This window comes from Hemiscyllium ocellatum, unplaced genomic scaffold, assembly GCF_020745735.1.
Source record: "Hemiscyllium ocellatum isolate sHemOce1 unplaced genomic scaffold, sHemOce1.pat.X.cur. R7, whole genome shotgun sequence".
NCBI lineage: Eukaryota > Metazoa > Chordata > Chondrichthyes > Orectolobiformes > Hemiscylliidae > Hemiscyllium > Hemiscyllium ocellatum.
The window spans coordinates 361696-388533 of record NW_026867634.1 but is presented as its reverse complement, the minus strand read 5'-3'; positions in this window follow the sequence as shown (position 1 = coordinate 388533).

Sequence of the window (26838 nt, the reverse complement as noted above, 5' to 3'; positions counted from 1 at the left end):
ACACAATTACAACACCATCATAACACAACACAATCACAACACAATCACAACACAACACAATCACAACACAACACAATCACAACACAACACAATCACAACATTATCAAAACACAATCACAACACAACACAACACAATCAAAACACAATCACAACACAACACAATCACATCGCAATCACAACACAACACCATCTCAACACAATCACAACACAATCACAACACAATCAAAACAAAATCACAACACAACACCATCACAACACAACACCATCACAACACAATAACAACACAATCACAACACAACATAATCACAACGCAACACAATCACAACACAATCACAACACAACACAATCACAACACAACATAATCACAACACAACACAATCACAACACAACACAATCACAAAACAATCACAACACAATCACAACGCAACACAATCACAACAGCCAACATAACACAACACAATGACAACACAATCTCAACACAACACAATCACAACACAACACAATCACAACATTATCAAAACACAATCACAACACAACACAACACAATCGCAACACAACACAATCACATCGCAATCGAAACACAACACCATCTCAACTCAATCACAACACAATCACAACACAATACAACACAACACAATCACAACACAACACAATCACAACACAACACCATCACAACACAATCACAAGAAAATCACAACACAACACAATCACAATACAATCACAACACAATCACAACACAATTCCACCACAACACAATCACAACACAATCACAACACAACACAATCACAACACAATCACAAGACAACACAATCACAACACAACACCATCACAGCACAATCACAACACAACACAACACAATCACAACACAATCACAACACAACACAATCACAACACAATCATAACATAATCACAACACTACACAATCACAACACAATCACAACACAACACAATCACAACACAATCACAACACAACACAATCACAAAACAACACAATCACAACATTATCAAAACACAATCACAACACAACACAACACAATCACAACATAATCACAACACAGCACAATCACATCGCAATCACAACACAACACCTTCTCAACACAATCACAACACAACACAATCACAACAGAACACAATCACAACACAACACCATCACAACACAATCACAAGACAATCACAACACAACACAATCACAATACAATCACAACACAACCACAATCACAACACAATCACAACACAATTCCACCACAACACAATCACAACACAACACAATCACAACACAATCACAACACAATCACAACACAACACCATCACAGCACAATCACCACACAACACAACCACAACACAACACAATCACAACACAATCACAACACAACACAATCATAACACAACACAATCACAAAACAATCACAACACAATCACACATAATCACAACACAACACAATCACAACACCATCACAACACAATCACAACGCAATCACAACACAGCACAATCACAACGCAATCACAACACAACACCTTCTCAACACAATCACAACACAACCACAACACAATCACAACAGAACACAATCACAACACAACACCCTCACAACACAATCACAAGACAATCACAACACAGCACAATCACAATACAATCACAACACTATCAAAACACAATCACAAAACAAACACAACACAACACAATCACAACACAACACAATCAAATCACAACACAACACCATAACACAACACAATCACAACAAAATCTCAACACAACACAATCACAACACAATCACATCACAATTCCACCACAACACAATCACAACACAACACAACACAATCACAACACAATCACAATCACAACACAATCACAACACACCATCTCAACACAATCACAACACAATCACAACACAATAACAACACAACACAATCACAACACCACCACAATCACAACACAACACAACATTATCAAAACACAATCACAACACAACACAATCACAACACAATCATAACATAATCACAACACTACACAATCACCACACAATCACAACACAACACAATCACAACACAATCACAACACAACACAATCACAAAACAACACAATCACAACATTATCAAAACACAATCACAACACAACACAACACAATCACAACACAATCACAACACAACACAATCACATCGCAATCACAACAAAACACCATCTCAACACAATCACAACACAATCACAACACAATCATAACACAATCACAACACAACACAATCACAACACAACACCATCACAACACAATCAAAAGACAATCACAACACAACACAATCACAACACAATCACAACACAACCACAATCACAACACAATCACACCACAATTCCACCACAACACAATCACATCACAATCACAACACAACACAACACAATCACAATCACAAAACAATCACAACACAACACCATCTCAACACAATCAAAACACAATAACAACACAACACAATCACAACACAATCACAACACAACACAATCACAACACAATCACAACACAATTCCAACACAACACAATCACATCACAATCACAACACAATTCCAACACAACACAATCACAACACAATCAATACACAACACAATCACAACACAACACAATCACAACAACAACCATAACACAACACAATCACAAAACAATCACAACACAATCACAACACAACACACTCACAACACAATCACAACACCATCACAACACAACACAACACAATCACAACACAACACAATCACATCGCAATCACAACACACCATCTCAACACAATCAGAACACAATCACAACACAATAACAACACAACACAACACAATCACAACACTACACAATCACAACACAATCACAACATTATCAAAACACAATCTTAACACAACACAACACAATCACAACACAATCATAACATAATCACAACACTACACAATCACCACACAATCACAACACAACACAATCACAACACAACACAATCACAAAACAACACAATCACAACATTATCAAAACACAATCACAACACAACACAACACAATCACAACACAATCACAACACAACACAATCACATCGCAATCACAACAAAACACCATCTCAACACAATCACAACACAATCACAACACAATCATAACACAATCACAACACAACACAATCACAACACAACACCATCACAACACAATCAAAAGACAATCACAACACAACACAATCACAACACAATCACAACACAACCACAATCACAACACAATCACAACACAATTCCACCACAACACAATCACCACACAATCACAACACAATCACAACACAACACAATCACATCGCAATCACAACACAACACCATCTCAACTCAATCACAACACAATAACAACACAACACAATCACAACACAACACAATCACAACACAACACAATCACAACACAATCAAAAGAAAATCACAACACAACACAATCACAATACAATCACAACACAATTCCACCACAACACAATCACAACACAATCACTACACAACACAATCACAACACAACACAATCACAACACAATCATAACACAACACAATCACAAAACAATCACAACACAATCACACAATCACAACAAAACACCATCACAACACCATCACAACACAACACAATCACAACACAATCACATCACAACACAATCACACCACAACACCATCACAACACAACACCATCACAACACAATCACAACACAACACAATCACAATACAATCACAACACAATCACAATCACAACACAATCACAACACAACACAACACAATCACCACACAATCACAACACAATTCCAACACAACACAATCACAACACAATCACAACACAACACAATCACAACACAACACAATCACTACACAATCACAACACAACACAATCGCAACACAATCACAACACAACACAATCACAACACAACACAATCACAACACAATTCCAACACAACACAATCACAACACAACACAATCACAACACAATCACAACACAACACAATCACAACACAATCACAACATAATCACAACACTACACAATCACAACACAATCACAACACAACACAATCACAACACAATCACAACACAACACAATCACAACACAATCACAACATTATCAAAACACAATCACAACACAACACAACACAATCACAACACAATCACAACACAACACAATCACATCGCAATCACAACAAAACACCATCACAACACAATCACAACACAATCATAACACAATCACAACACAACACAATCACAACACAACACCATCACAACACAATCAAAAGACAATCACAACACAACACAATCACAACACAATCACAACACAACCACAATCACAACACAATCACACCACAATCACAACACAACACAATCACAATCACAACACAACACAACACAATCACAACACAATTCCACCACAAAACAATCACAACACAACACCATCACAACACAATCAAAACACAATCACAACACAACACAATCACAACACAATCACAACACAACACAATCACAACACAATCACAACACAATCACACCACAACACAACACAATCACAATCACAACACAATCACAACACTACACAATCACAAAACAATCACAACACAACACAATCACAACGCAACACAATCACAACACCATCACAACACAATCACAACACAATCACAACACAATCACAACACAACACACTCACAACATTATCAAAACACCATCACAACACAACACAACACAATCACAACACAACACAATCACATCGCAATCACAACACACCATCTCAACACAATCAGAACACAATCACAACACAATAACAACACAACACAATCACAACACTACACAATCACAACACAATCACAACATTATCAAAACACAATCTTAACACAACACAACACAATCACAACACAATCATAACATAATCACAACACTACACAATCACCACACAATCACAACACAACACAATCACAACACAACACAATCACAAAACAACACAATCACAACATTATCAAAACACAATCACAACACAACACAACACAATCACAACACAATCACAACACAACACAATCACATCGCAATCACAACAAAACACCATCTCAACACAATCACAACACAATCATAACACAATCACAACACAACACAATCACAACACAACACAATCACATCGCAATCACAACACACCATCTCAACACAATCAGAACACAATCACAACACAATAACAACACAACACAATCACAACACAACACAATCACAACACAATCACAACATTATCAAAACACAATCATAACACAACACAACACAATCACAACACAATCACAACACAACACAATCACATCCGAATCACAACACAACACCATCACAACACAATCACAAGAAAATCGCAACACAACACAATCACAACACAATCACAACACAATCACAACACAATTCCACCACAACACAATCACAACACAATCAATACACAACACAATCACAACACAATCACAACACAACACAATCACAACACAACACAACACCATCTCAACACAATCACAACACAATCACAACACAATCACAACACAACACAATCACAAAACAATTCCACCACAACACAATCACAACACAACACAATCACAACACAATCACAACACAACACAATCACAACACAATCATAACATAATCACAACACTACACAATCACCACACAATCACAACACAACACAATCACAACACAATCACAACACAACACAATCACAAAACAACACAATCACAACATTATCAAAACACAATCACAACACAACACAACACAATCACAACACAATCACAACACAACACAATCACATCGCAATCACAACAAAACACCATCTCAACACAATCACAACACAATCATAACACAATCACAACACAACACAATCACAACACAACACCATCACAACACAATCAAAAGACAATCACAACACAACACAATCACAATACAATCACAACACAACCACAATCACAACACAATCACAACACAATTCCACCACAACACAATCACATCACAATCACAACACAACACAACACAATCACAATCACAAAACAATCACAACACAACACCATCTCAACACAATCAAAACACAATAACAACACAACACAATCACAACACAATCACAACACAACACAATCACAACACAATCACAACACAATTCCACCACAACACAATCACATCACAATCACAACACAATCACAACAGAAAACAATCACAACACAACACAATCACAACATAATCACAACACAACACAATCACAACACACCACAATCACAACACAATCACAACACAAATCAAAACACAACACAATCACAACACCATCACAACACAACACAACACAATCTCAACACAACACAATCACATCACAACACAACACAACATTATCAAAACACAATCACAAAACAACACAACACAATAACAACACAACACAATCACATCGCAATCACAACACACCATCACAACACAATCACAACACAATCGCAACACAATCACAACACAACACAATCACAACACTACACAATCACAAAACAATCACAACACAACACAATCACAACGCAACACAATCAAAACAACCACCATAACACAACACAATCACAACACAATCTCAACACAACACAATCACAACACAACACAATCACAACATTATCAAAACACAATCACAACACAACACAACACAATCACAACACAACACAATCACATCGCAATCACAACACACAATCTCAACACAATCAGAACACAGTCACAACACAATAACAACACAACACAATCACAACACTACACAATCACAACACAATCACAACATTATCAAAACACAATCATAACACAACACAACACAATCACAACACAATCACAACACAACACAATCATATCCGAATCACAACACAACGCCATCACAACACAATCACAAGAAAATCACAACACAACACAATCACAACACAATCACAACACAATCACAACACAATTCCACCACAACACAATCACAACACAATCAATACACAACACAATCATAACACAATCACAACACAACACAATCACAACACAACACCATCGCAACACAATCACAACACAATCACAACACAATCACAACACAACACAATCACAAAACAATTCCACCACAACACAATCACAACACAACACAATCACAACACAATCACAACACAACACAATCACAACACAATCATAACATAATCACAACACTACACAATCACCACACAATCACAACACAACACAATCACAACACAATCACAACACAACACAATCACAAAACAACACAATCACAACATTATCAAAACACAATCACAACACAACACAACACAATCACAACACAATCACAACACAACACAATCACATCGCAATCACAACAAAACACCATCTCAACACAATCACAACACAATCATAACACAATCACAACACAACACAATCACAACACAACACCATCACAACACAATCAAAAGACAATCACAACACAACACAATCACAATACAATCACAACACAACCACAATCACAACACAATCACACCACAATTCCACCACAACACAATCACATCACAATCACAACACAACACAACACAATCACAAAACAATTCCACCACAAAACAATCACAACACAACACCATCACAACACAATCAAAAGACAATCACAACACAACACAATCACAATACAATCACAACACAACCACAATCACAACACAATCACAACACAATTCCACCACAACACAATCACATCACAATCACAATACAATCACAACACTACACAATCACAAAACAATCACAACACAACACAATCACAACGCAACACAATCAAAACAACCACCATAACACAACACAATCACAACACAATTTCAACACAACACAATCACAACACAACACACTCACAACATTATCAAAACACAATCACAACACAACACAACACAATCACAACACAACACAATCACATCGCCATCACAACACACCACAACACAATCACAACACAATCACAATCACATCGCAATAACAACACAACACAATCACAACACTACACAATCACAACACAATCACAACATTATCAAAACACAATCTTAACACAACACAACACAATCACAACACAATCATAACATAATCACAACACTACACAATCACACATATCAACACAATCACAACACAACACAATCACAACACAATCACAACACAACACAATCACAAAACAACACAATCACAACATTATCAAAACACAATCACAACACAACACAACACAATCACAACACAATCACAATCACAACACAATCACAACACAAACACCATCTCAACACAATCACAACACAATTACAACACAATCATAACACAATCACAACACAACACAATCACAACACAACACCATCACAACACAATCAAAAGACAATCACAACACAACACAATCACAACACAATCACAACACAACCACAATCACAACACAATCAAAACAAAATCACAACACAACACAATCACAATACAATCACAACACAATTCCACCACAACACAATCACAACACAATCAATACACAACACAATCACAACACAACACAAACACAACACAATCATAACACAACACAATCACAAAACAATCACAACACAATCACACATAATCACAACACAACACAATCACAACACCATCACAACACAACACAACACAATCACAACACAACACAATCACATCGCAATCACAACACACCATCTCAACACAATCAGAACACAATCACAACACAATAACAACACAACACAATCACAACACAATAACAACACAACACAATCACAACACTACACAATCACAACACAATCACAACATTATCAAAACACAATCTTAACACAACACAACACAATCACAACACAATCATAACATAATCACAACACTACACAATCACCACACAATCACAACACAACACAATCACAACACAATCACAACACAACACAATCACAAAACAACACAATCACAACATTATCAAAACACAATCACAACACAACACAACACAATCACAACACAATCACAACACAACACAATCACATCGCAATCACAACAAAACACCATCTCAACACAATCACAGCACAATCACAACACAATCATAACACAATCACAACACAACACAATCACAACACAACACCATCACAACACAATCAAAAGACAATCACAACACAACACAATCACAACACAATCAAAACACAACCACAATCACAACACAATCACAACACAATTCCACCACAACACAATCACCACACAATCACAACACAATCACAACACAACACAATCACATCGCAATCACAACACAACACCATCTCAACTCAATCACAACACAATAACAACACAACACAATCACAACACAACACAATCACAACACAACACAATCACAACACAATCAAAAGAAAATCACAACACAACACAATCACAATACAATCACAACACAATTCCACCACAACACAATCACAACACAATCAATACACAACACAATCACAACACAACACAATCACAACACAATCATAACACAACACAATCACAAAACAATCACAACACAATCACACATAATCACAACACAACACAATCACAACACCATCACAACACAACACAACACAATCAATACACAACACAATCACATCGCAATCACAACACACCATCTCAACACAATCAGAACACAATCACAACACAATAACAACACAACACAATCACAACACAACACAATCACAACACTACACAATCACAACACAATCACAACATTATCAAAACACAATCTTAACACAACACAACACAATCATAACATAATCACAACACTACACAATCACCACACAATCACAACACAACACAATCACAACACAATCACAACACAACACAATCACAAAACAACACAATCACAACATTATCAAAACACAATCACAACACAACACAACACAATCACAACACAATCACAACACAACACAATCACATCGCAATCACAACAAAACACCATCTCAACACAATCACAACACAATCACAACACAATCATAACACAATCACAACACAACACAATCACAACACAACACCATCACAACACAATCAAAAGACAATCACAACACAACACAATCACAACACAATCACAACACAACCACAATCACAACACAATCACAACACAATTCCACCACAACACAATCACCACACAATCACAACACAATCACAACACAACACAATCACATCGCAATCACAACACAACACCATCTCAACTCAATCACAACACAATAAAAACACAACACAATCACAACACAACACAATCACAACACAACACAATCACAACACAATCAAAAGAAAATCACAACACAACACAATCATAATACAATCACAACACAATTCCACCACAACACAATCACAACACAATCAATACACAACACAATCACAACACAACACAATCACAACACAATCATAACACAACACAATCACAAAACAATCACAACACAATCACACATAATCACAACACAACACAATCACAACACCATCACAACACAATCACAACGCAATCACAACACAGCACAATCACAACACAATCACAACACAACACCAACACAACACAATCACAACACAACCACAACACAATCACAACAGAACACAATCACAACACAACACCATCACAACACAATCACAAGACAATCACAACACAGCACAATCACAATACAATCACAACACTACACAATCACAAAACAATCACAACACAACACAATCACAACGCAACACAATCAAAACAACCACCATAACACAACACAATCACAACACAATCTCAACACAACACAATCACAACACAACACACTCACAACATTATCAAAACACAATCACAACACAACACAACACAATCACAACACAACACAATCACATCGCAATCACAACACACCATCTCAACACAATCAGAACACAATCACAACACAATAACAACACAACACAATCACAACACTACACAATCACAACACAATCACAACATTATCAAAACACAATCTTAACACAACACAATCACAACACAATCATAACATAATCACAACACTACACAATCACCACACAATCACAACACAACACAATCACAACACAACACAATCACAAAACAACACAATCACAACATTATCAAAACACAATCACAACACAACACAACACAATCACAACACAATCACAACACAACACAATCACATCGCAATCACAACAAAACACCATCAACACAATCACAACACAATCACAACACAATCATAACACAATCACAACACAACACAATCACAACACAACACCATCACAACACAATCAAAAGACAATCACAACACAACACAATCACAACACAATCACAACACAACCACAATCACAACACAATCACAACACAATTCCACCACAACACAATCACAACACAATCACAACACAATCACAACACAACACAATCACATCGCAATCACAACACAACACCATCTCAACTCAATCACAACACAATAACAACACAACACAATCACAACACAACACAATCACAACACAACACAATCACAACACAATCAAAAGAAAATCACAACACAACACAATCACAATACAATCACAACACAATTCCACCACAACACAATCACAACACAATCAATACACAACACAATCACAACACAATCACAATCACAACACAATCACAACACAACACAATCACAACACAACACCATCACAAAACAATTCCACCACAACACAATCACAACACAACACAATCACAACACCATCACAACACAACACAATCACAACACAATCATAACATAATCACAACACTACACAATCACAACACAACACAATCACAAAACAATCACAACACAACACAATCACAAAACAACACCATCACAACACAATCACAACACAACACCATCACAACACAATCACAACACAACACAATCACAACACAACACAATCACAACCCAATCACAACACAACACAATCATAACACAACACAATCACAAAACAATCACAACGCAATCACAACACAACACAACAACAATCACAACACAATCACAACAGAACACAATCAAAACACCATCACAACTCCATCAAAACACAATCACAACACAACCACAACACAACACAATCACAACACAATCACAACACAACACAATCACAACACAACACAATCACAACACAATCACAACACACAATCACCACCCAATCAAAACACAACACAATCACAACAAAATCACAACACAACACAATTACAACACAATCACAACACAACACCATCACAACACACTAACAACACAATCACAACACAACATAGTCACAACACAACACAATCACAAGACAATCACAACACAACACAATCACAACACAATCACAACACAATACAACACAACACAATCACAACACAACACAATCACAACACAACACCATCACAACACAACCACAACACAATCACAACACAACACAACACAATCTCAACACAATCACAAAAAAATTCCACCACAACACAATCAAAACACAACACAATCACAACACAATCACAACACAACACAATCACAACACAATCGCAACATAATCACAACACTACACAATCACAACACAATCACAACACAACACAATCACAACACAACACAATCACAACGCAACACAATTACAACACCATCATAACACAACACAATCACAACACAATCTCAACACAACACAATCACAACACAACACAATCACAACACAACACAATCACAACATTATCAAAACACAATCACAACACAACACAATCAAAACACAATCGCAACACAACACAATCACATCGCAATCACAACACAACACCATCTCAACACAATCACAACACAATCACAACAAGATCAAAACAAAATCACAACACAACACCGTCACAACACAACACCATCACAACACTATAACAACACAATCACAACACAACATAATCACAACGCAACACAATCACAACACAATCACAACACAACACAATCACAACACAACATAATCACAACGCAACACAATCACAACACAACACAATCACAAAACAATCACAACACAATCACAACGCAACACAATCACAACAGCCAACATAACACAACACAATGACAACACAATCTCAACACAACACAACACAACACAATCACAACATTATCAAAACACAATCACAACACAACACAACACAATCGCAACACAACACAATCACGTCGCAATCACAACACAACACCATCTCAACTCAATCACAAGACAATCACAACACAATACAACACAACACAATCACAACACAACACAATCACAACACAACACCATCACAACACAATCACAAGAAAATCACAACACAATCACAATACAATCACAACACAATCACAACACAATTCCACCACAACACAATCACAACACAATCACAACACAACACAATCACAACACAATCACAAGACAACACAATCACAACACAACACCATCACAGCACAATCACAACACAACACAACACAATCACAACACAATCACAACACAACACAATCACAACACAATCATAACATAATCACAACACTACACAATCACAACACAACACAATCACAACACAATCACAACACAACACAATCACAAAACAACACAATCACAACATTATCAAAACACAATCACAACACAACACAACACAATCACAACATAATCACAACACAGCACAATCACATCGCAATCACAACACAACACCTTCTCAACACAATCACAACACAACACAATCACAACAGAACACAATCACAACACAACACCATCACAACACAATCACAAGACAATCACGACACAACACAATCACAATGCAATCACAACACAACCACAATCACAACACAATCACAACACAATTCCACCACAACACAATCACAACACAACACAATCACAACACAATCACAACACAACACAATCACAACACAATCACAACACAACACCATCACAGCACAATCACAACACAATCACAACACGATCACAACACAACACAATCACAACACAACACCATCACAACACAATCAAAAGACAATCACAACACAACACAATCACAATACAATCACAACACAACCACAATCACAACACAATCACAACACAATTCCACCACAACACAATCACAACACAACACAATCACAACACAATCACAACACAACACAATCACAACACAATCACAACACAATCACAACACAATCACAACACAACACCATCACAGCACAATCACAACACAACCACAACACAACACAATCACAACACAATCACAATCACAACACAATCACAACACAATCATAACACAACACAATCACAAAACAATCACAACACAATCACACATAATCACAACACAACACAATCACAACACCATCACAACACAATCACAACCAATCACAACACAGCACAATCACAACGCAATCACAACACAACATCATCACAACACCATCACAACACAATCACAACAGAACACAATCACAACACTACACAATCACAACATAATCACAACACTACAAAATCACAACACACCACAATCACAAAACAATCACAACACAACACAATCACAACGCAACACAATCAAAACAACCACCATAACACAACACAATCACAACACAATCTCAACACAACACAATCACAACACAACACAATCACAACATTATCAAAACACAATCACAACACAACACAACACAATCACAACACAACACAATCACATCGCAATCACAACACACCATCTCAACACAATCAGAACACAATCACAACACAATAACAACACAACACAATCACAACACTACACAATCACAACACAATCACAACATTATCAAAACACAATCATAACACAACAGAACACAATCACAACACAATCACAACACAACACAATCACATCCGAATCACAACACAACACCATCACAACACAATCACAAGAAAATCACAACACAACACAATCACAACACAATCACAACACAATCACAACACAATTCCACCACAATCACAACACAACACAATCACAACACAATCATAACACAATCACAACACAACACAATCACAACACAACACCATCGCAACACAATCACAACACAATCACAACACAATCACAACACAATCACAATCACAACACAATTCCACCACAACACAATCACAACACAACACAATCACAACACAATCACAACACATCACAATCACAACACAATCATAACACAATCACAACACTACACAATCACAACACAATCACAACACAACACATTCACAACACAATCACAACACAACACAATCACAAAACAACACAATCACAACACAATCACAACACAACACAACACAATCACAACACAATCACAACACAACACAATCACAACGCAATCACAACAAAACACCATCACAACACAATCACAACACAATCACAATCACAACACAACACAATCACAATCACAACACAACACCATCACAACACAATCAAAACACAATCACAACACAACACAATCACAACACAATCACAACACAACCACAATCACAACACAATCACAACACAATTCCAACACAACACAATCACATCACCATCACAACACAATCACAACACAATCACAACACAACACAATCACAACACAGCACAATCACAACATAATCACAACACTACACAATCACAACACACCACAATCACAAAACAATCACAACACAACACAATCACAACGCAACACAATCAAAACAACCACCATAACACAACACAATCACAACACAATCTCAACACAACACAATCACAACACAACACAATCACAACATTATCAAAACACAATCACAAAACAACACAACACAATCACAACACAACACAATCACATCGCAATCACAACACACCATCTCAACACAATCAGAACACAATCGCAACACAATAACAACACAACACAATCACAACACTACACAATCACAACACAATCACAACATTATCAAAACACAATCATAACACAACACAACACAATCACAACACAATCATAACATAATCACAACACTACACAATCACCACACAATCACAACACAACACAATCACAACACAATCACAACACAACACAATCACAAAACAACACAATCACAACATTATCAAAACACAATCACAACACAACACAACACAATCACAACACAATCACAACACTACACAATCATAACACAATCACAACACAACACAATCACAACACAACACCATCACAACACAATCAAAAGATAATCACAACACAACACAATCACAATACAATCACAACACAACCACAATCACAACACAATCACAACACAATTCCACCACAACACAATCACAACACAATCACAACACAACACAATCAGATGGCAATCACAACACAACACCATCTCAACTCAATCACAACACAATCACAACACAATAACAACACAACACAATCACAACACAACACAACACAATCACAACACAACACAATCACATCGCAATCACAACACACCATCTCAACACAATCAGAACACAATCACAACACAATAACAACACAACACAATCTCAACACAACACAATCACAACACAATCAAAACATTATCAATACACAATCATAACACAACACAACACAATCACAACACAATCATAACATAATCGCAACACTACACAATCACCACACAATCACAACACAACACAATCACAACACAATCACAACACAACACAATCACAAAACAACACAATCACAACATTATCAAAACACAATCACAACACACACAACACAATCACAACACAATCACAACACAACACAATCACAACACAACACAATCACAACACAATCAAAAGAAAATCACAACACAACACAATCACAATACAATCACAACACAATCACAACACAATTCCACCACAACACAATCACAACACAATCAATACACAACACAATCACAACACAATCGGACTGGAGCTCGGTGACCAGAGGTGTTCTGCAGCGATCTGTTCCAGAAGTTCTGCTCGTTGTGATTTTTATAAATGAGTTGGATGAAGAAGTGGAAGGCTCGGACAGCAAATTTGCGGATAACACAAGTCTGGTGGAGTTGTGGATAATTTGGGAAACTGTTGTCGGTTGCAACGAGACATTGACAGAATGCCGAACACGGCTAATAATTGGCCAATGGAGTTCGACCTGTAAACACGTGAATTGAATCATTTTGGAATGTCGAATTTCAGTGCAGATTACAGGGCTCACGTCAGGCTTCTTGGCAAAGTGGCAGAACAGAGGGATTTCGATGTCCATGTTCAGAGATCCCTCAAATTTTCCATCCAAGTGGATTGGGTGTTTAAGAAGGCGTCTGGTTGGTGGCTTTATGAGCAGATGCAATGCTTTTAAAAGCCACGAATTTATGCTGCAGAAATGTGAAGCCCTGGTTCGAAAACATTTGGAATATTGTGTTCAGTTGTGGCCACCTCATGATAGGAAAGATGTGGAAGGTTTAGAGAATACATACAAAGATGTTACCTCGAATCGAGGGAATGCCTTATGCAGAAAGATGGAGGGAGATTTTTTTTTCGTATTGGAATGACGAAGCGGAAAGTTTGACTTGATAGAGGTGATAAGATGATTAGAAGCATAAATCGAGGAAATACTCAGAGATGCTTTCCCAGGTCAGGAATGGCTATCACAAGGGGGAATAAGTTTACAATGATTGAAGGGAGGTTTAAGGGATATATCACTTAGGTTATTTTCAGAGAGAATGATGGGTGCGTGGTTTGCATTGTCGATAGTAGTAGTAGAGCCAGATACATTAGGGACATTTAAGTGACTCTTGGATAGGCACATATATGACAGTGGAGTGAAGCTTACATAGGTTAGTTTTACCTTTGAGTGGGATAAAAGGTCGGCACAACTCTCGAGGGCTGACGGGCCAGTCTTCTGCCGTACCGTTCTGTGTTCTATACCTCCAAAACGTTTTCCAGCTCCAACAATCTTTCTTACCTCTGTAAACGTCACGCATCATTCAGCCCTCGTGTTGATTTAATCCCCTACAGACTCTAAAATTCTCCCTATATCTGTACCCTCCACCAGCTCTACTATCCTCCTTCTCTCCATCACCACCTGCACGATCTATATCTCTCAAACTAACTGCAGCTTTCTCCAGTCCGTGTACCCCTTCCTATTTCTGCATTCTTCTCCAGCACCTGCAACCCTCCCTATACCTGTCATAATCTGCACAACATATCCCATCATAATACCCGTCAGTTCCTCCGGCATTTACATCACGTTGTATCTGTATAACGATCTGCTGACACATTTCGCAAATCTAACTTCCTAATCCTTGCAGCTCCAATAACAGTCGCGATGAAAGTTTCACTTCTTGAGCAACTAAACTAAAACTATGTTTGTAACCTCGTCCAGTACCTACACACGCCCCATTTCTGCAAATTTTTCCAGCACCTGCACACCTCTCTTTCCCTATAAACTCCATCAGCTTGCACATCCCTCCTGCTATCTGCAATATCTTCCAGGCCTGCATCGCTCGCTCTCTCTGAAATATTCTCGATACCGACCCCCCCCTCCGCCGAATGTCTTTAACATCCTCTAGTCCCGAGTTCATTTCCTATCTCTGTAACCAACTTCATACGTACAATCCAGCCGATATGTGAAACCTTCTTCCGACGCACCTCTGAATCACTGTAACCTCCGCTAGGTACTCCACATCTCCCTATCTGTATAAAGTCCTCCAGATCCCTAAACCCGAGCTTACACTGGAGCTTCGACCGCAACAAATCTCCCGACTTCGATAACCTCCTTTGACCAGTATATATCTTCCTATTTCTGTAATATTCTCTACCTTCAATACTCCTCCTCATCACTGTAACCTCAACAACCGTTGCAACTTCCACCTCTCCAACCTACTGATCTCCAGCATCTTCACCCCTTCCTATCAGTGTGGATTCCTCCATATCTCTGGAACCCACTCCAGCTATTACATACTTCGCTTTTAATATAAACTCCTCAAGCTGGTCTCGTCCACACAAACTTTGTGAACTCTTACAGCTTCTGCAAACTTCTCTAACTTCCAGCCCATTCACCCATCCCGATAGAGGCATTCCCTCTGTCCTTTTACAGATTCCCCATATTTGTAATGTCCTCTTCGACGTATGGTTCCCTATCTCTGTAACCTCGTTTAACCTTGAATACGTCCATATTTCTCTGAAATTTTCACTAGGTTCGTTGACAGTGCATTCACCATCCTTGGGATAACGAAGATGGAAAACTTTAATCCTGTTGAGTGAATTGTTTTCACATGATTTCAGTGCCAAATATGTCGCCCCTTTTCCTGAGAGTCTGTCCTCATGTTTTGGAGCTCCACGCTCTCACAAATAATTCCGCAGGTTTTGCCTTGTCATGTCCTTGCTATTTGAATAGTTTATATTTCAATCAAATCACTTATCCATTTCCTGAAACTCTAGACTATTCAAGAAATTATACACAGTTCAGCAAGAGAAACCGAAGTACCAAGGCGTGAAACATTAGTTTATTATTCATTATAAAGTATCAGACATTGCTGGCTGGGTCATCGAGGAGAAAGTGAGGACTGCAGATGCTGGAGATCAGAGCTGAAAATGTGTTGCTGGAAAAGCACAGCAGGTCAGGCAGCATCCAAAAGAGCAGGAGAATCGATATTTCGGGCAGAAGCCCTGTCATCATTTACTGCCCATTCACAGTTGTTCAGGACATGGTAGTGGTGCGTTGCCGATTTGATCTATTGCAGCCAGTTTGGTGCAGGCACACCCACTATGATATTCGAGAGTGAAAGCCAGGAAATTCCTCAAATGAGACCCGTGAAATAGAGATATATTCGCAAGTCAGGATGGCCATTGACTTTCCATGTAACTTGTAGGGTGTGGTGTTCATATGTATCTGTTTCCCTTGCCATTCCAGATGGTTATGACTTCGAGGTACTGTCGCATAAAACTTGGTAAATATCTGCAAGAGATCTTGTAGCTGGTACGCGCTGCTTCTGTTGGGAATTGATGGTGAAGGCAGTAAATGTTGTAGATGTGATGGCAACCAAGCTGGACGGCAAATGTACCTTTCCTTATGCATGAACTGCATGACTCTTCCAGGTATCTTCTAAGCTTTTTCTTTGTAACTAAATGAATTCGTGTTGCCAGTCGGTGAGTCCATGTAGTTTAATTTCATAATTATCTGTTGAAATTAGTTTGTAATTGTCTCGGTGGTTGTAGCGGAACTGCAAAGTGAAACACAAGACGATAGGAACAGGATCAGGCTGTTGAGCCCCATGTGACTGTTTCACATTTTAACGATATTGCGGCTGATTTGATGCTGAACTCCATATACCTGCGTTTCTTGGAGACAATCTGGGAGACGATCTGGGAGGCATGTGCCATCATCTACAATCTTGCACTGTCTCTTTTTAGAATCTGTGATGCAATTCAGTCCTTAACATATTCGCTTTCTGTCTGTTTGTCTCTCGAGTTTGAATCAGTATTGGTCCTTGGCTGTCTTAAAGGCTCTGCGAAGGTAATTTGTGGATTCGTTATATTTGAGTGGATCTCCCGATCCGAAGGCTTCACACCTGGTTTTTTAGTAGGTTCTGTATGCCCTTGTTCATCCAGGGTTTCTTGTTGAGGAACACGCAGATTGACTTCCTTGGTATGCAGTCCTCCACACACTTGCTGATGAAGACAGTGCCGATGGTGGCGTACTCGTCCGTGGTACCTGCGGACTGTTTGAACATGGCTTATTTATCCGATTACAGATAGCGCGGGAGTTGATCATCTACCCCCTCCAAACAGCACTGGACCTATATCCGCGACAGGGTTTCCTGCTTGAGCCTTCGATTGTTAGCTGGGAGAAGAAAAACGACATTGTGTTCGGAGATCCCAAAATGCGAGTGGGGGATGGAGTGGTAGCGATTGTCACAGTGGTGTAACAGTGGACTAAAGTGTTTGGTCCCCGGTGGCGCAGATAATGTTATGGTGGTACTTGAACAACAAATTCCTTATGTTGGCTTGACTGAAGTCGCCAGTTACAAGAAACACGACCACGGCGTGTTCCGTCTCCAAAATGTTTGTGGTGGTGGACAGCACATCCAGATCTTCCTCATCCTTTGCTTGTGGTGGTTTGAACACCGCCGCTAGGAAAGCAGCGGTAAATTCCCGTGTTAGATAGAAGGGGCCGCATTTGATGATGATGTATTCAAAGTTTGGGGAGCAATAGCAGCGCCAGGTTGCAATGTCCATTCACTGCATGTTGTTGATTAAAAAGCAAACCCCGCCACCCTTTTTAAATATTATGTAATGGGTAACATCAAGGCAAATCTGGGACATATCATACTGCACAATGTAATTGCATTGTGCAGGATTCGAGTAGGTGCTGGCCTCGTCATATTAGCACTCAATTGTTAATCTAGAGAACAGATAGTGTTCTGAGAATTTGGGTTTGAATTCTTCCACGGCAGATGTTGGAGTTTGAGTTCACATATTGAATTAAGATACTGATCGTGACCTTGAATCGATTGCCAAGAAAACCCAAGCAGTTCTTTAGTGTCCTTGAGTGAAGAACACTGCTATCGTTACCTGGTCTGGCCTACATGTAACTCCAGACCCAGCACGGTGGCTGTCTCTTAACTGATATTCAAAGTGTTTGGAAAACAGGTATTGATGAGGAGACAGAGATCACAGATAAATATTGACCCTCTAGGAAAATGGGGAGGAATTGCGTAGATGGAATTTGACGTGGATAAGCACGAGGTTGTCCATTTTTGCCCATAATGGGAAAGGGCAAATTATAATTTGAATGGAAAACAGATTCAAAGTGCATCAACGATGGATTTTGTGGTTGTCTTTCTGCATCAATCGCAGACAGCAGGTGTTGAGTTGCAGCATTTACCAAGAAAGACAAAAGAAATCCAGGCATTTGTAACAGGGGTACTGGATAAGAATGGAAAGGAGCATTGTTACAATTATGAATGTTTCGGTGAATGATCTGAAAAGCAGTGTGCAGTTTTGCTCTCGTTATTTGAGAAATGATGTGTTGGCACTGGTGGCTTTTCACAGGAGTTTCACCAGATTGATTTTAAGTACCACAGGGTTTAATTCGGGGAGTGGTTGAGTAGCTTGGGCTTGTACTTGCAGGAGAACACACGAATGAGAGAGAGAGAGATCTTATTGACGTACACAAAATGTTGAAGGGAATGGATAGTGTGGACATGGGAAAGATGCTCGCTCGTTTGAGACAGTCTGGTATAAAAGGTATCGGTATAGAATAATAGGCGATAGGTTCAAAATTGAGATCAGGTGAAAGTACTTCACTTAGAGAATTTTCAATTTGTGGAATCTACTGCCTCCAGCATGCTGTGCAGGAATAATGTATCAACAAATTAGTGTGTGTGTATGTGTGTGCGTGTGTATATATATATATATATATATATGTGTGTGTGTGTGTTTCCGCTGGAGCAGCCTCGAAGGGCCGAGAAAACGCGCCTAATTCCTATATTCCACTGCAATTCGTTATTTTTTAGTTACCGTTATAGACGAGGTGGCCAGAGTCTGGGGGTTTAGTTGAGGGAGTTGCAGCCTTGCTCAACGTGTCTGGAATAAGACAAAGTTAATAATCATGCAACACCAGGTTATAGTCCAAAAAACTTATTTGAGCACACTAGTTTTCTGACGGATGCCGCCTCTCAACAAGTGCCACTGACTTGAGATTCAGAATATATCAGCGATTTTATAGCTGCCACCATGTAGAATCATACATTATAGAAGAGACCCAGAGTATCTGCCGGGCCAACTGCTCATCCAACTGTTCCATAAATTTTGTGAGGTTACTTGCTTCAACTTCCCTCCAAGGCAGTGCATTCCAGATACAAACCACCGTATGGGTTCAAAACACATTCCAAAATCCTCTCTCAACCGCTTCACTTTCATTTCAAAAGTGTGCCCTCTTGTTCTCGACCCTTCAACAGCTTTGTCGTCACCCTGTCCTTTTCCCACATGTACTTGTACACTTCTATCAGGTTCCTTCTCAGAGAAAATAAAACCAGAGCAAACATAGCCTTCTTCATAGTTTGAGCACTTATTGCCTTGTTATTTCTGAAGTGCATTCCCTGACATTTGTGAATGTTAAATTTCATTGGCCATTTAAAACATCTGTTTATACACCCCCCCGCAAAAAAAACCGAACACTTCCCTATTCATGTGTCAAAAACCAGGTATTAGAATATAGAGCAATACAGAGCAGAGCAGTCCCTTCGGCCCTCGATGTTGCGCTGACCCGTCAACTATTCTCAGCACGTCCACTGCACTGTACTAGCATCATCTGCATGCTGAGACAAGGATTGTTGAAATATCCCTAATGTGGCTGAGCTAACTAAATTGGCAGTTAGGGCATTCCAAGCCCTTACAACTCTCGGAGTAAAGAAATCTTTAATTTGTATTATCCACAAAAAATAATCATTTATCACCTCACACCCAATCCACCTTTAATACTTGCAACATTATTTAAATTCTTCTTCTTATGCTAGAGGTTTCGGGTGATTCGTACACTTACTTTTCTTGACAAAAATCGCTGCATTCCTGAACTCGACTTTAGTTTTTTTTTCAATTCAGTAGCCAGAACACATGTATATGCACCGAGGTATCCTGGACTAAAGGTGGCAATAAAAGCAATGGCATTGCAAACATTTATCTTATATTATTCAAGGGCATAAAACAATAAAACAGATTCTAATTCTAATTTCTGAATATCACGAACAAACACTGATTTTTTTGTCTTGTCCTCCAGATGTTACTTGGAGAGGCAATGTGATGCAGCAAAGATTTTTATGAGAGGACTACAAATAATACTTTGGACATGGACATGAAATTTCCTTTTATAGTCTGTCCCTTCTGCATATCATATTCATAACGCTTGCATCTCATTAATATTGGATTGTGGCACCTTTTTTTACATCACCTGGAGAATATGCAATGCAATATTCCCCTCAGTAGTCAGAGATTAAGGAAGATTTCCTCTGCAGGCTGGGCATAGACTCATTCATTAAGTACGCTTGAATGCAATAGAGTGATGGGAATAAATATTCAATTAAATTAAACATTATAGACACACTGTAGGAGATCAAACTAAAAGTAATTTCGACCTTGAATTGAAAGCAAATTGTACGAAACATTGCCCATCGTACTTCATATTGAGAAGAAGTGAAAAATGATGACACAACGCATTTGGTGGGAGAAACATTGATGTCTGCAATTGATGGAGATTCATAAATACAGAGTGTATGTATGATGTGAACGGGAATCAAGTATTAGAAAAAAAGAAAAATGTTCTTTTTTATCAATTGTATCTAGATCCGGATTTTCCTCAACATTGACGTTTGATTGCCCATCAATCTCTCTTCTCCAAGTACTCCCTTTTCCCTGTCACTACAATTGTCACTTCTCCACCTTCTTCCCACTCTTTCTTTACACTCCTACTTCCTTTTCACAGTCATATCGGCTGATAAAAATAACCTCCCACTGACCAACTCCCTTCACACTCCTCTCCTGCCATTCCCACTGTATGTCACACCACTTCGCCTGTTACACCCATTTCTCCTGACGCCCATTTTCTCTTTTTACTCTCAGACTAGGGTGATGGATGCTGCTGATTTGAGTGTCGCTATTAGTCATCAGTGAATGATGAGGTTGGAAAGCTCAGAGTCCATTAGTAACAGACATTAGTGTTCCTTTGCCACTGTTTGATACACGATGAACGGGATGGTCTTGTTCCCGATGGTACAGAGAGGAGCTTCTTTATGCCCCTTTATAACGGCACTAAAACACACAGCCTCATTCCAAGTCGGACAAAAGTCTGTTTGTCAGAATCGGAAGTCCATCTCGCAATTTTCTTTAGAACGTGCGAGAGCAGTGAGCACATTCTTTAAAAAAAACCATTATCTGTCCTTTTTTGTTTTTCCATGTTTCAGCTGGTATTCAAATCTCAGTTGAGCTGAGGTCAGAGTGAGTCCTCTTCTCACCAAATCAGTACTTGATGGAATGTGTCATCAAGGATCCTGAGCAAATTTGTGATCAATGGGAATAGAGGACAATTCTGCACTGGTAATGTCTTCGAAAGAAAAATGGTTGATCCAATCTCTGCAAGTTGTCTTCCAAGTCTGATGCCAACCTAACTCTGGTCTAATTTGCTTTTCTTGACAAATACATGTTAATGATTTGGAAATCCCTTCGAATCAGCTCTACGTATGTCTGTGCAACATTTTAGTAGAAGATGCTCAGAAGGCAGCTTTCTGTCACCTGCTGCATTGCTACTGCGGATGATATATAAACCTGGCCCTGGCTGGTAGCTCCCAAAACCCACGAATGGATATGGCCTATTAAAAAACCAAGCTATTTCATGTTTTCACTGGTTTAGATTACTTACAGTGTGGAAACAGGCCCTTCGGCCCAACAAGTGCACACCGACCCGAAACCCACCCATACCCCAAAACAACAGAAGCATGGCATGACATTGAGGTAGCATTCTCAATAGCTTTCAATCTATAAATGTCAGAGATGCTATATCACTGCCACTGAGTTAAACATCTTCAGAGCAAGTTAAAACAGTACGAAAATATTAACGACCATTACTGCAGAAAATGTGTAATTTATCACTTAATGAATATTACCAGTTATTTGAGAGTCATCTCAAACACTAGCTCCGTTGTTCCTGTTCAGAACAGACAATTACTGCCAGTTCAGAAAGAAAAATCAGTCGAACATAGAATTTCGAACATAGAGCAGCAAAGCACAGTACAGCCACGTCGGTTCACCACGCTATGCGTCTTAACCTACGATCACATTGAACTACACGTACCTTGACTTACTGCCGTCCTGTTGCTAGTATAACAGTACCTTAACTAACCGTTATGTAACTGATTCTATGACACCCTCTGGAAATGGATTCCACGCACCCACCACTCTCTGTACAAATAATATTCCCCTGATATGTCCTCTATAATTTCCTCCAAACACTTTAATTCTCTGACAATTCCTTCCAGCAATTGCTGTCCTCTGGAAAAATCTCTGAGTATTTACTCGAACTATGTCTCTCATTACATTGTACATCTCTGTCACGTCATATCTTCATTTTTCTCTCCAGAATTTGCAGCCTAACCTCACTCAGGATGCTGCTGAGGCAGCCCTTTACGTCATCAACATTCTTCCACCAATGAGGCGAACAAAACTGGTCGCAATATTCCATCTGTGGTCTTAATAGGGTAGCAAAATCTCGCGGCTTTAAACTCTTTCCACCTCTTAATGAAACCCAAAACCCCATACGCTTTCATAACAACCTCATCAACTTGGCAGTAGTGAGGGACCTATATACATGGACCCCAAAGTCCTGCTGTTCCTCCACACTCAGATAACTCTGAACATTACTCTACATTCAGCATTCAATTAAGACTTTCTAAAATGAATTAAATCGCATTTATTCACGTTGAACTCCATCTGTGACTTTTCTGTCCAGCTCTGCATCCTATCAATGTCATATTTTAGCCTGTGACAGCACTCGATACAATCAACAACGTTCGTGTCTCTGGCTAACTTAGTTAGCAGCACTTCCACTTTTTCATCCAATAAATGTTAAAGCCTTCAAAGAAGAAAGGATCAAAAACAGATCCCTAATGGATACCACTGTTCACCAATCTCCTGGCGGAATACTTTCCTTCCACTACCACTCGCTATCGTCCTTTAGCCAGCCAATTCTGAATCCAAGCAGCGAAAATTTCCTGTGTTCCCCTTCTCCTAATATTCTACATAAGCCTACCTTCGGGATCCTTCGTGAATACGTCGGTGAAATCTACGTACACCACATCCACTGTTCGATGTTGTTCAACTGTCTCGTTACGTTCTCAAGGAAATCAATACGGCTTATGAGTCATGAACTGCACCTCGCAAAACCATGCTGACTATCTTTGATCAAGCTATATATTATTTATCTCCAAATAGTCATCAAACTTATTTCTCAG